The sequence below is a fragment of the Larimichthys crocea genome, chromosome XI, assembly GCF_000972845.2.
Source record: "Larimichthys crocea isolate SSNF chromosome XI, L_crocea_2.0, whole genome shotgun sequence".
Taxonomy (NCBI): domain Eukaryota; kingdom Metazoa; phylum Chordata; class Actinopteri; family Sciaenidae; genus Larimichthys; species Larimichthys crocea.
The window spans coordinates 11,486,911-11,496,942 of record NC_040021.1 but is presented as its reverse complement, the minus strand read 5'-3'; positions in this window follow the sequence as shown (position 1 = coordinate 11,496,942).

The window sequence follows — 10,032 nt, the reverse complement described above, 5'->3', positions numbered from 1 at the left end:
GAAAAATGAAAAGATGGAAGTTGCCTAATGCAGACATGAATGCAAATAAATGTTAAACACATGACTCTACAGGTTTCATCAAATCTAACCAAACGTACTCAAGTTTGGTGCAAAAAATATTCAGATTTAGATTCAGAACATTTTAAAATCTGTGTGTTAAAATATTCAAATCCTTTACTTAGGAAGTAGCACTATGATTGAATATTATATCTATATTAAATTACAAGTGAAGTCCTTTGTTTGACATCTTACTCAAGTGTAAGTAGACATGTGTCTCTCCTGTGAGTGTTACATTTCATTATATCGTTGGGTTTTTGTCATTGGTGCATGTGTAAACAATAATTAAAGGCTTTAGCTCGTTCAAACGTTTTAACCTATTGCCTTACATATTCAATTATTAAATATATTCATATTTAATTGAATGAGAATATGTTTTGTGAGTACAGTTAATGAACAATGAAGTCAAGGACAAGTACTCAAGTGCATTTCCTTAGTTACTTAGAGCTTTAAAGCAAACATACGGCCTTTATGTTCTCAGCAACACAGAAGAAGAAACATATTTTTAAATAAGAGTCATCTCCGCCACATCTTCTTATATATCACAGTACACTAATGCATTGATTTTTAGACATGCCAGTGTCATCTTTTATTCACTCTGTTCTCCCTTTCCCTTGTTGTAGTATCCAGTGCTGCTATCTGTGCCGGAGGGTTTGGCATAGCTGTGTGGAACAGTGACAGCTGTGAAGGAGTTCAAGTCTGGGTCAGAACAAGAACAAACCACACCCACCATCCAGCAGAGCACAGCAGTGTCAAGGGCAAGAATCCACGCAACAGGTGCCCGTCAGGCTCGGATTTGTATACATTTAGACAGTAAAACGGGGCTTAAACGGGGCTCTGTAATGGTGAGCTTTAGCAGTTACAATGGTTTCACTGTTCACTGGACTCAGTGTGATCATTAACACTGACTATTTGAGACCCCTCCTTCACTGAAACTCAGAAATCACCACCATCACCTCCCTCCTCCTTCATTTGTACCCTCGCTGGGTGCCAGCTCGCTGTATGAATCTGTGTGAAGTGTTCAGAAACATGAACTTGGGGTACACAGGTGGCTTTTTGACGCAGAATGTCTCTTCCCCGGGGAGTCTGAGGTGTTGAGGGAATAGTATCAGATATGATATGGCGGTAATAGAGTTAATAATATGATTTACTGTCATTCCTGTCATTGTGAATTTACATTGTTGAGTAACATAATGATAGAATGACTAACATTTTTATACCTATGTCCTGAGAGAAACAATACTTTATTCCAGCTTTATTTTTTATAGTTGGAATAAACTTGAATGAACATATTGATTTAATAATTTAGAAAGTATTACTTAAGTCATGGAGGAACTAATAGTACCCTAATACAAGAGAATTATACGTGAAAATCCTGTCAAAAAAGTAAAAGTGCATTAATTAGTCATGTTTAAGCAGCATTTTGTGTTGTATCCGATTGCATTGGAGCTTAATTTATGCGTGCGTTATATTAATTAAGATGTTATGTCAGTAAAATCGAGTTATTGCAAAGTAACTAGTATTTTTTGTTGTCAAATATTTATAGTGGTGTAGAAAATACAACATTTACCTCTGAAATCTAGTAGAGTAGAAGTGTAAAATAGCAGCAAATGGAGTGAAAGTGCCTTAAAATGATGCTTAAATACAGTATTTGAAATTCCATTGCTGGGCTTCTTGCTGTTGGACTAGTATTAGCTGGCTGTTATGTCTTGTGTTGTTGCACTTGCTTGATGTTTGTCTGTCAGCAAAGTTGTCACTCGCTAGTTTTTGGTCATAAGTAATATAATCATAACAAATACACATGTACTGTGAAATGTCTATATTTATGACAGTGCCATTACACTCTGAAAACTAAAACTAGGGGTGTTTTTGTTTTGTTTTTTATGTTGCTTTAAGTGAAAATAAAAAAATATCCATTAAAAGTAAAAAGTAAGTATTTAAAACTTTATTTAAGTGAAAGGTCAGAAGTATTATCATCATAATGAATTCATTGTTATCTCTGATCTTTTAATTAACATGTAGATTCAATGCCAATAAAAAAAGAGTGAATGTTAGATAGTTCATATTATTACACTGGATCTTTAGGACTGATGCATCGATTTAAAAGTAGTATTTTAGAATCACAGGGTGAGACTGAATATAATTACACATATTTCTACAGCTAAGCATGTTTTTTTTTTAAGTATCAGGTAAATCCAGCTGTCAGATAAATGTTGAGGAATATAAAGTATTATTTCCCTCTGACAGTCGATCACTTGGGAACAGTATTTTTCCCTCAATACTTGAGTGAAAGTATTTAGTGACTTTCCAAGCACGTCCATCACTGCTCAAGTGAGTGTGTGTCCTTGCTTGCGGGCCCTGGTAATGTCATGTACTGTTTTCTTCTTTTACCGGCCTTGTTGCTGTGCTTTGGTAGCAGTTCTGTCTTTGTCCACAAGAGGATTCATAACACAAATTATCTGATGGTGCATAAAATATGGTTTGTCATGTTTAAAATCCTTTACAAGTGTTTATAGTCCACCAGTGTGACACTTTTACTCGGAACATCTGAAGGTGTTGGATCACCAAAAGAGCAAATATTGTTCTGAAACATCATTTAGACTTGGCTCTATTTTTAGAGGCTGTCCTTTATGAGGGATGAAGTGTTATAAAAGCTCTGATGACTCCCACTTCTGTCCAAGCATACCACCCTAATGACTAAAGTCCCCACCCTTTAAGCTTGCTGTGCAAATGGTTGTTTTGGTATGCTTTGATCTTATAGTTCTGCTTCTCCCACCTCCTCCTCTTAACTCATTATAGAAATCTTAACCCCACCTTCTGTCTGTTTAATAAAGTCTGCAATATTTATCTTTCTCCTGATGGTCTTTAAGTCCACATTCTTCCAGCAGTGACCTCTGAGGTCAAAGTGTTGTTGACATCATTTTTCTGAGTAATGGTTAGCTACGACGTGCCTCTGTTTCTCTATTTGTTCACCTTTTGACTCGAGGAACGGACACCTGCAAGACAAAGAGATCGGACTCCAGAACGCCGGAGGAGAAGCGGGGGAGTTATTTGGTTTGGGTAGCAGGTGTGTAGGTCTCTAGTGTGTTTGTGTGTGTGTGTGAATGTGTGTCCTGTAAAGGGGTTGGTCACTGAATCCCATCCAAACTCAGCAGGAGACCACAGTGTTCACTGAGGTGTGAAGTGGCCCGGGCCAGGAGTGGATTATAAACCTGGTCTGCATTACAATAGAGGTGAGAAGCAGCAGGGGCCCCGCATTAAAACTCAGCAAACAAGACAAAACGCACAAGAATATCCCATGTGTATCCTTAAAGAGGTGTTTTGAATAGAGGCCTGCTGTTTGAAATGATATACAATTAAGCCTGAAGGAGGAAAGACTAAAGGTCACAGGGGTGGTTAAATGAGTCCTGTAGTAAAAGCATCAAAAAACAGCAGGTCATTAAAGACAGGTTAGACCTGCCAGCAACACAGGTTAGATAAAATCACAAAAGACTATTTAAATGTTCACACAGACTTTGAAATGTTGTGGAAATGTGGTGTTTAATGACAGACCTTTCCTTTTCATCTTTATCTGGCCGATTGTGTTGTTAAAGAGGCCAAATTCAAATTGAACAGAGTTCCAGTGTTTCTTTTTAAACTTGTTTAACATGAAGAGTACTGATCATTTTCAGGAAAATCAGTGATTTAGATGATTCAAATGAACTTTGTTGATCCCGTGCAGAAGAACTGAAAGCAGTAAGCACAGACACACAGTGTAGAATAATTTGACATACATCATTTAACAACTAGAATACTATATGTGCTTCAACCATACACAAAATTAAAATAGTCAAAGAAAGTGAGGACATACAAAAGTTCCAATTAAAACTAGTCGACTGTTTTACGGTTTTGTCATAACTTGCAGAAAGGGATGATAGACAATAGAATGTAACTACAGTTCTTGTAGTAGATATTGTAGTTATTGTTATTATTAATTATGTAATATCAAAATCAAGACATGGCAGGACATACGATGTGTCATTAACTGGAAATGAGAGACAAACGATGATTAAAATGTTCTGTAGAGCCAAGAGACCAGCAGAGTTTGTTACAAAATGTTCTGTAGAGCCAAGAGACCAGCAGAGTTTGTTACTTTTGTTGCTACAAGCAACACCTTTTGCATTAAACACGGTCATCTGATTACAAAAAACATGATTAAAGCAGCTTTGAACGAGAAACTGTATCATCAACATTCATTACATTTCTTCTTAGTAAGATATTAAAAGCTGCTCCATAGGCATGATGTGAACGGGGCGTTGATTTTGTTGACCCTTAAGATTTTTGTGGGATGATTCAAAAGAGGTTTCAATTCCAGGTCATACACCTGCTTTAAATGCCTGAATATGAAGTTATTTTTGGTGCGGTAACTTAACACTTTTATTTTAAGGTTATACAAAGTCACCACCCTTTTTTTGGATCTTTATTTTACTTTCCATTGACACCACAAGGTCGGTGGTTTCCCTCATTTTTTGGAGTAGAGTGTTGCAAGTTCACTGACAGTAACAGAACTGTACCGAGACAGAAATAACTGAAGACTTTCCAAGAGCATATTTATTTCCAATCAGACCATGAGATGACACATTTACCTGTCACCTCTTCTCCTTTGATATGATCTAAACGAGGCATTTGAGGCATGTCACCCAGAGTGAGTGTATTCGGGGAGTGCTGGGACACGTTACAAAGGGGTGACAAAGTGGTGGCATGGCTGGCATGCCTCGGTGGATTTCACAAGCGTCAGCTGCGGAGGGGCATCAGATAGTGTAATAACATGACAGAGGTCAATCCTCTGGTGGTCTACTGAAACACATGATGGCCTGATGGGTGGGACTGGATTTGTTAGGTGGTTTGTGGGCATCTGTGCGGCAGCCTAAATTGTAAATAAGGTTTGTGAGACATTATTATAGGGCACTTTTATTATTATTAAGGCCCTTGAGCATACCAGAGATGATATCCGAGAAAAAAAAGACACTTTGATGGACATATTATTCTTTTATTAGATAGTCAGCAGTAGAGAGATGTCAGGAAATGAGGGCAGAGAGAAATGAGGAGTGACACTCATCAAATGTCCCTGAATATGAACAAGGACACAGAGGCACAGTGTAATAAGGGAATGCCGGCAGGTTGTATGGACGAAGCACTGCGTGAAAGACACTAAGGGACATTAAAGGGTCATTTCATCTAAATTTTCCCAAAGGAAATTACCGTTTTACGAGGGTTTACTTTCTATTAAAGAAACAGTCCTTGTGAAAACTGTAAAAACAGCAAAGTCTATGGATTATCTGTGTTAACAAGGTCACTGTAAAAAAAAAATCAAACCTATATGCATAGTAAAATATCATCCAGATGGAGCAAAACCAGCTGTTTAGCGAGAGTAACAAACATCTGGAATATTCCGTCTACATATGTAAATAAGGAACTGCAAATTAAATTATGGTTCAAATCTTCTTAGATGTTTATAGATGGACTCTAACTTGTGTGTAGTGGTTTATACTTGTTTGAATGTGTTGTTGAAACAAGCTTTTGTACTTGTTTTTAGTAAATGTCAAGGTGCGTTGTATCGTTGTTCTGTAAATAAAGAAACAATAAACTGATAAGAGAAAATATTCATAATTTGGATGAGCTGTCTCTTTAACATTTGGTTTGATTACTTCATACTGTGACTTCATACATCATTTACATGGATTTAGGTACTTCGGATTTTATTTAATATGTGCAAATCAACATGCAAATCAACACGTTCCTTTAAAATAGATCCAATTTGTGTTAATATAAAACACTGACTATTAGTATCTGCACTGAATGAGACATTTAAGTGTCATTGAATAGGCTGCACTGCTTGTCAGTTTAAAGGCATGAAACAGAGAGCGCAGACAAACATCCACTCATGCTTCCCTTGAAAACGCTGTCCTGCACACGCTCACACAACGCCTGCACGCACACGCACACAAACAAACATCCTCCCTCGCCACATACGAGAACAGAGGGGGGAGGGGCAAAGAGAGGATGATGTCACCTCTGTAGACATGCTAAGCCGAGGCTTGAGATAATGGTGACATTTCAGGGAAGGTGATGTCATTCTTCCACTGCTACCTCCCCTCCTCCCTTTCTTTCCCCTCTGTCCCCCCCCTCCCTCCTCTCCTCATCATCAGTGCAGGTGGCTGGCCAGGCTCTTTGAATCACAGCGCAGAAGAATTAGCTTTTGAATAGGCACAGAGCAGGCAGGCAATGTGAACCCAGCCCCCCCACCACCACTATGCTGTGCTCATAGCTGTGATGTGTGAGACTCTTAAATGTGTGTGGGTGTCATGTGTTTGAGTGTGGGTGTTTTAGTATGTGGGGGCGTGTGGATATTGCTATGCTTCCTTTCTGTGCTGTTTAACTGGTCAACTTGTTGTTAAAGCGCTTGTTCCCGTCATTTATTTTGTTATGCTACGTCCATGTGGCAGCATATGCATGCCGCTCGTGTGCATGCATGTGTATGTAGATGGGATTTCTGCCCTTCATCCCAATTGCCCACTGAGACTAATCAAGCAGAGAGCTGCCAGGCTGCAGGGCTGGTTGGCACTGACTCCCTCGCTGGGCTCCTCACCCTAAGGATCTGCTCATTTAAGGTTTCCCTGACTTCACACAAACCCTGTTTCTTTCCAGAAATACATTATAATATAAATTATAGTCAGTGGTTAAAGCTTGAGTGTTTTCATCCATCCCAAAGCTGTGTTTTGGCTGCAGGTTGAAACAAGACAAAACCATTTAATACATAACATGTACCTCCAACAACACACACGGCTCTATATGATATAAAAAGGGCAGTTCACTTTCCAGAAAGTTTAATCCAAAGACTTAGCGGGCATTTGCATATTATGGAGATTTGGTTTAACCTACTTCAGCACACTGGGCTGATTGCCACAGATAGTGATGCTTCAAAGCCCAAAGGCTGTTGTACCTCTAGTCTCACCGCTGAGCTCGAGGCTGCTCACCGTCAGTATTTTTATCCCTGAAAACTCACCGCTAGTGTGCTGCACTTTCACTCTGCCAAGTTCTGGTACGCTGTCTTTCTTCCCCTGTCGAGAGGACTCAAAGCAGCGTGTGTGAGCTGTAAACAAGTTCCCACCCCCCACCCACACCGCCACACACACACACACACACACACACACACACACTCAGGCTGTATCTGGGCAAAAAGAGCTTTCTGAAACCATAAGCATCTGTCTTATCATATGATTGCTTTTCGTATGTCACACACTTGAATCACGAGGCACAGAAGGCTTCCCCTTCACACCTAGAGGAAGTCGACCAGAAACCAGAGCACATGTTACAACTGTAGAAAGAACAACTGTCCACGAATGTGTGCAGAATATGAACATGAGCGGTAACAAGGCAGCATGGCAGCTAAACACTGCGGAAATGTAACACATGGCACACTGTTATTCACTGCTTCCAACACACAGACTGTGGCTGTGAAAATCCATGATGAATTATGCTTTTGTATTATTATTTTAGAGTTATTAATCCTGCGTTAGACCATTTTAGGTGAACCAATTTAAGACTGGATCCAGACTTTGAGCATCAGCAAGGTTTTAATTAAAGCTAGAGTCAACATTTGAATATCTGCAGGAATATTAGCACTGTAAAGAATAACTGTCATAATATATTATATATTACATAACAATGGCACAGTAATTATAGGTTTATAGGCAAATGGCAGACTTTATGTGTAAATAAGACTGCAGGATTAGCCGAACAGTTGTTGTCAAAGAGTCTTAATGGATGCATGTTTGAGATGAAGAAATGTCAGGTGTCAAAGAGCTCAAGTGTGCTCGGTTAACTCATATTTGGCAAATCAAACCCACCCCCTCTCACACATACATTTATTTTTTTAATCTCTTTCAACATGGTTTTAAGATCACCACCGTAGAGAGAGTTGCACATGTACAACGCCTGAGATAAAAGTAAATTACTGAATGATGACACGAGATGTGATGTTTACGTCCTAGCAGTCGTATCGACTGATGAATGCTTTCCATCTTCGATTTGAAGATTCATAGCTAAAACACACACACACACACACAAAAAAATCCTTGACATGGAGAAAATATTTACTGTACTCCAAGTGAAAGGAACAAGTGTTGACAGGATTCAAGTGCTGTGAGTGCTGAAGAGGTTTCCGATGTGTAGCGTGCAACAGTCTTTTTATACTGTGTGAGTAATTCCACCTCGCTGTGTCTCCACGGGGACCCTTTTTCAACCATGAAATGCAAAGGTAAGTTGATTTACATCATTTTTTGTTTCATTGCCTCACTTGATATGTGAAAATTGTGTTGGCGACTAATGGGACATAGCATCAATTATTGAAATCTTAATATCCTGCGTGTGCTTGTGAGCTATGGCTGGTAAATCATTCATATCTCGGTGGCTTTTGACCTATACAGACATGCATATGTTTCATGGGTCCTGAACCTCGATTACACATATATGACTTGTGGAGAATATGGAGGAAATGTGACATGTGATGGGAAGTTGCTTGAATTTGGCAAAAACAACAAACAGGTGCACTTGCACATGAATTACCTCCCCTGTTTGGTAAACATACACTCAAATGTGGTGACAGATGGCATTCTCAATCCAGAAACATTCATCTGTGATACACTGGTAATCATGATCGGAGGGTCCCCCAGGACACTGTGCTGTCAGGCTGATGGACTCATTAGACACGCGTTATTGTCTGTACGAGAGTGGGCCTGTTTCTTTCACCCCTGGGCTGTTTGTAACACAGTTTCCCCACATTGGATGGATTGTTAGGAGCACTAATTAAGATGTAAATATATTCTCTGACACCTGAGGTGGCACTGAGGTATCTAATTCTAAATGCTCTCAGGGTTCTTCATTGATAAGTCGCAGCGCAGGTACAGAGCTGCTGGGGAAACTTTCTAGGTAATGAATTCAAACCAGTGAACAGGAAAAAATTATACAGTTTCTAATAAGGCTTTTTTTTTTATCAAGTTTTAACCTTTTTTTATTGTGGTTATTCAATCATAGATCAACAGCGGGACAAATTTATGCTGAGGAAAATCCCCTGTAAGCAATGTATCTCCTCCTCCTCATTTTCATTTGCCCTTTAATTCATCTTGATGGCTTATTAGAAAGTGAGAAAGCCATGACCTTTTTTTAATGACTTATTAACATTATTAACTGCAGACTTGATGGCTTATGAAAAAGTGAGGAGGTCATTAACAAATAGTCATGAGTTTCTTGCCTTCGGGTTGAGATGTTTTGCAGCTCTCTAAGTGGTTGAACATTCAGTTCATTAATGCAGACTGCGGGCATGATAAATTTAAGAGCTTAAAAGACAAGGGAAGTTATGCTAGATGATAACACACCTGCCAAATTGTTTTTTCTCTACAACCTGGCAACACAAGCAGGTTTTTTTTTTCAAGTATTTTTTGGTGCATTTGCACCTTTTTTTTAAAGATAAGAAATGAGGAGAGAGAGCGAGAGGGGAGGGAGGACATGCAGCAAAGGTCTGTATGTACCACCAGAATCTACCCAATGTTGGTTTTATTAAAGACTTTTTACTGCTCTAAGACAATTATGTGTACCAAAATATTTTGTTTCTGTGCTATGTTACTTTGTGCTCCAAACGTACATAACACTAAACGACACTAAGTGACACACCACCAACTGTTTGACTGATTTTCGTGAAACTGGACAAAACTATAGCTGCTGTTAGCTACTGTTAGCTCAGTTTGTTAGCCCAGACTGTGAGCGCATAGTAACAGGGAAGTGTTAGTGTTTGTACTGTAGGAGTTTTGGATCGCATGGAAGAGGTTTTCAGATCTGGGATGTGGAAGTGAAGCCGGTGTCGTGCCAGAACCGGAGCTGGGCAAGCAGGCAATGTAACCCAGGCTCAGCAGCCTTTATGGACATAATGACAGGGGA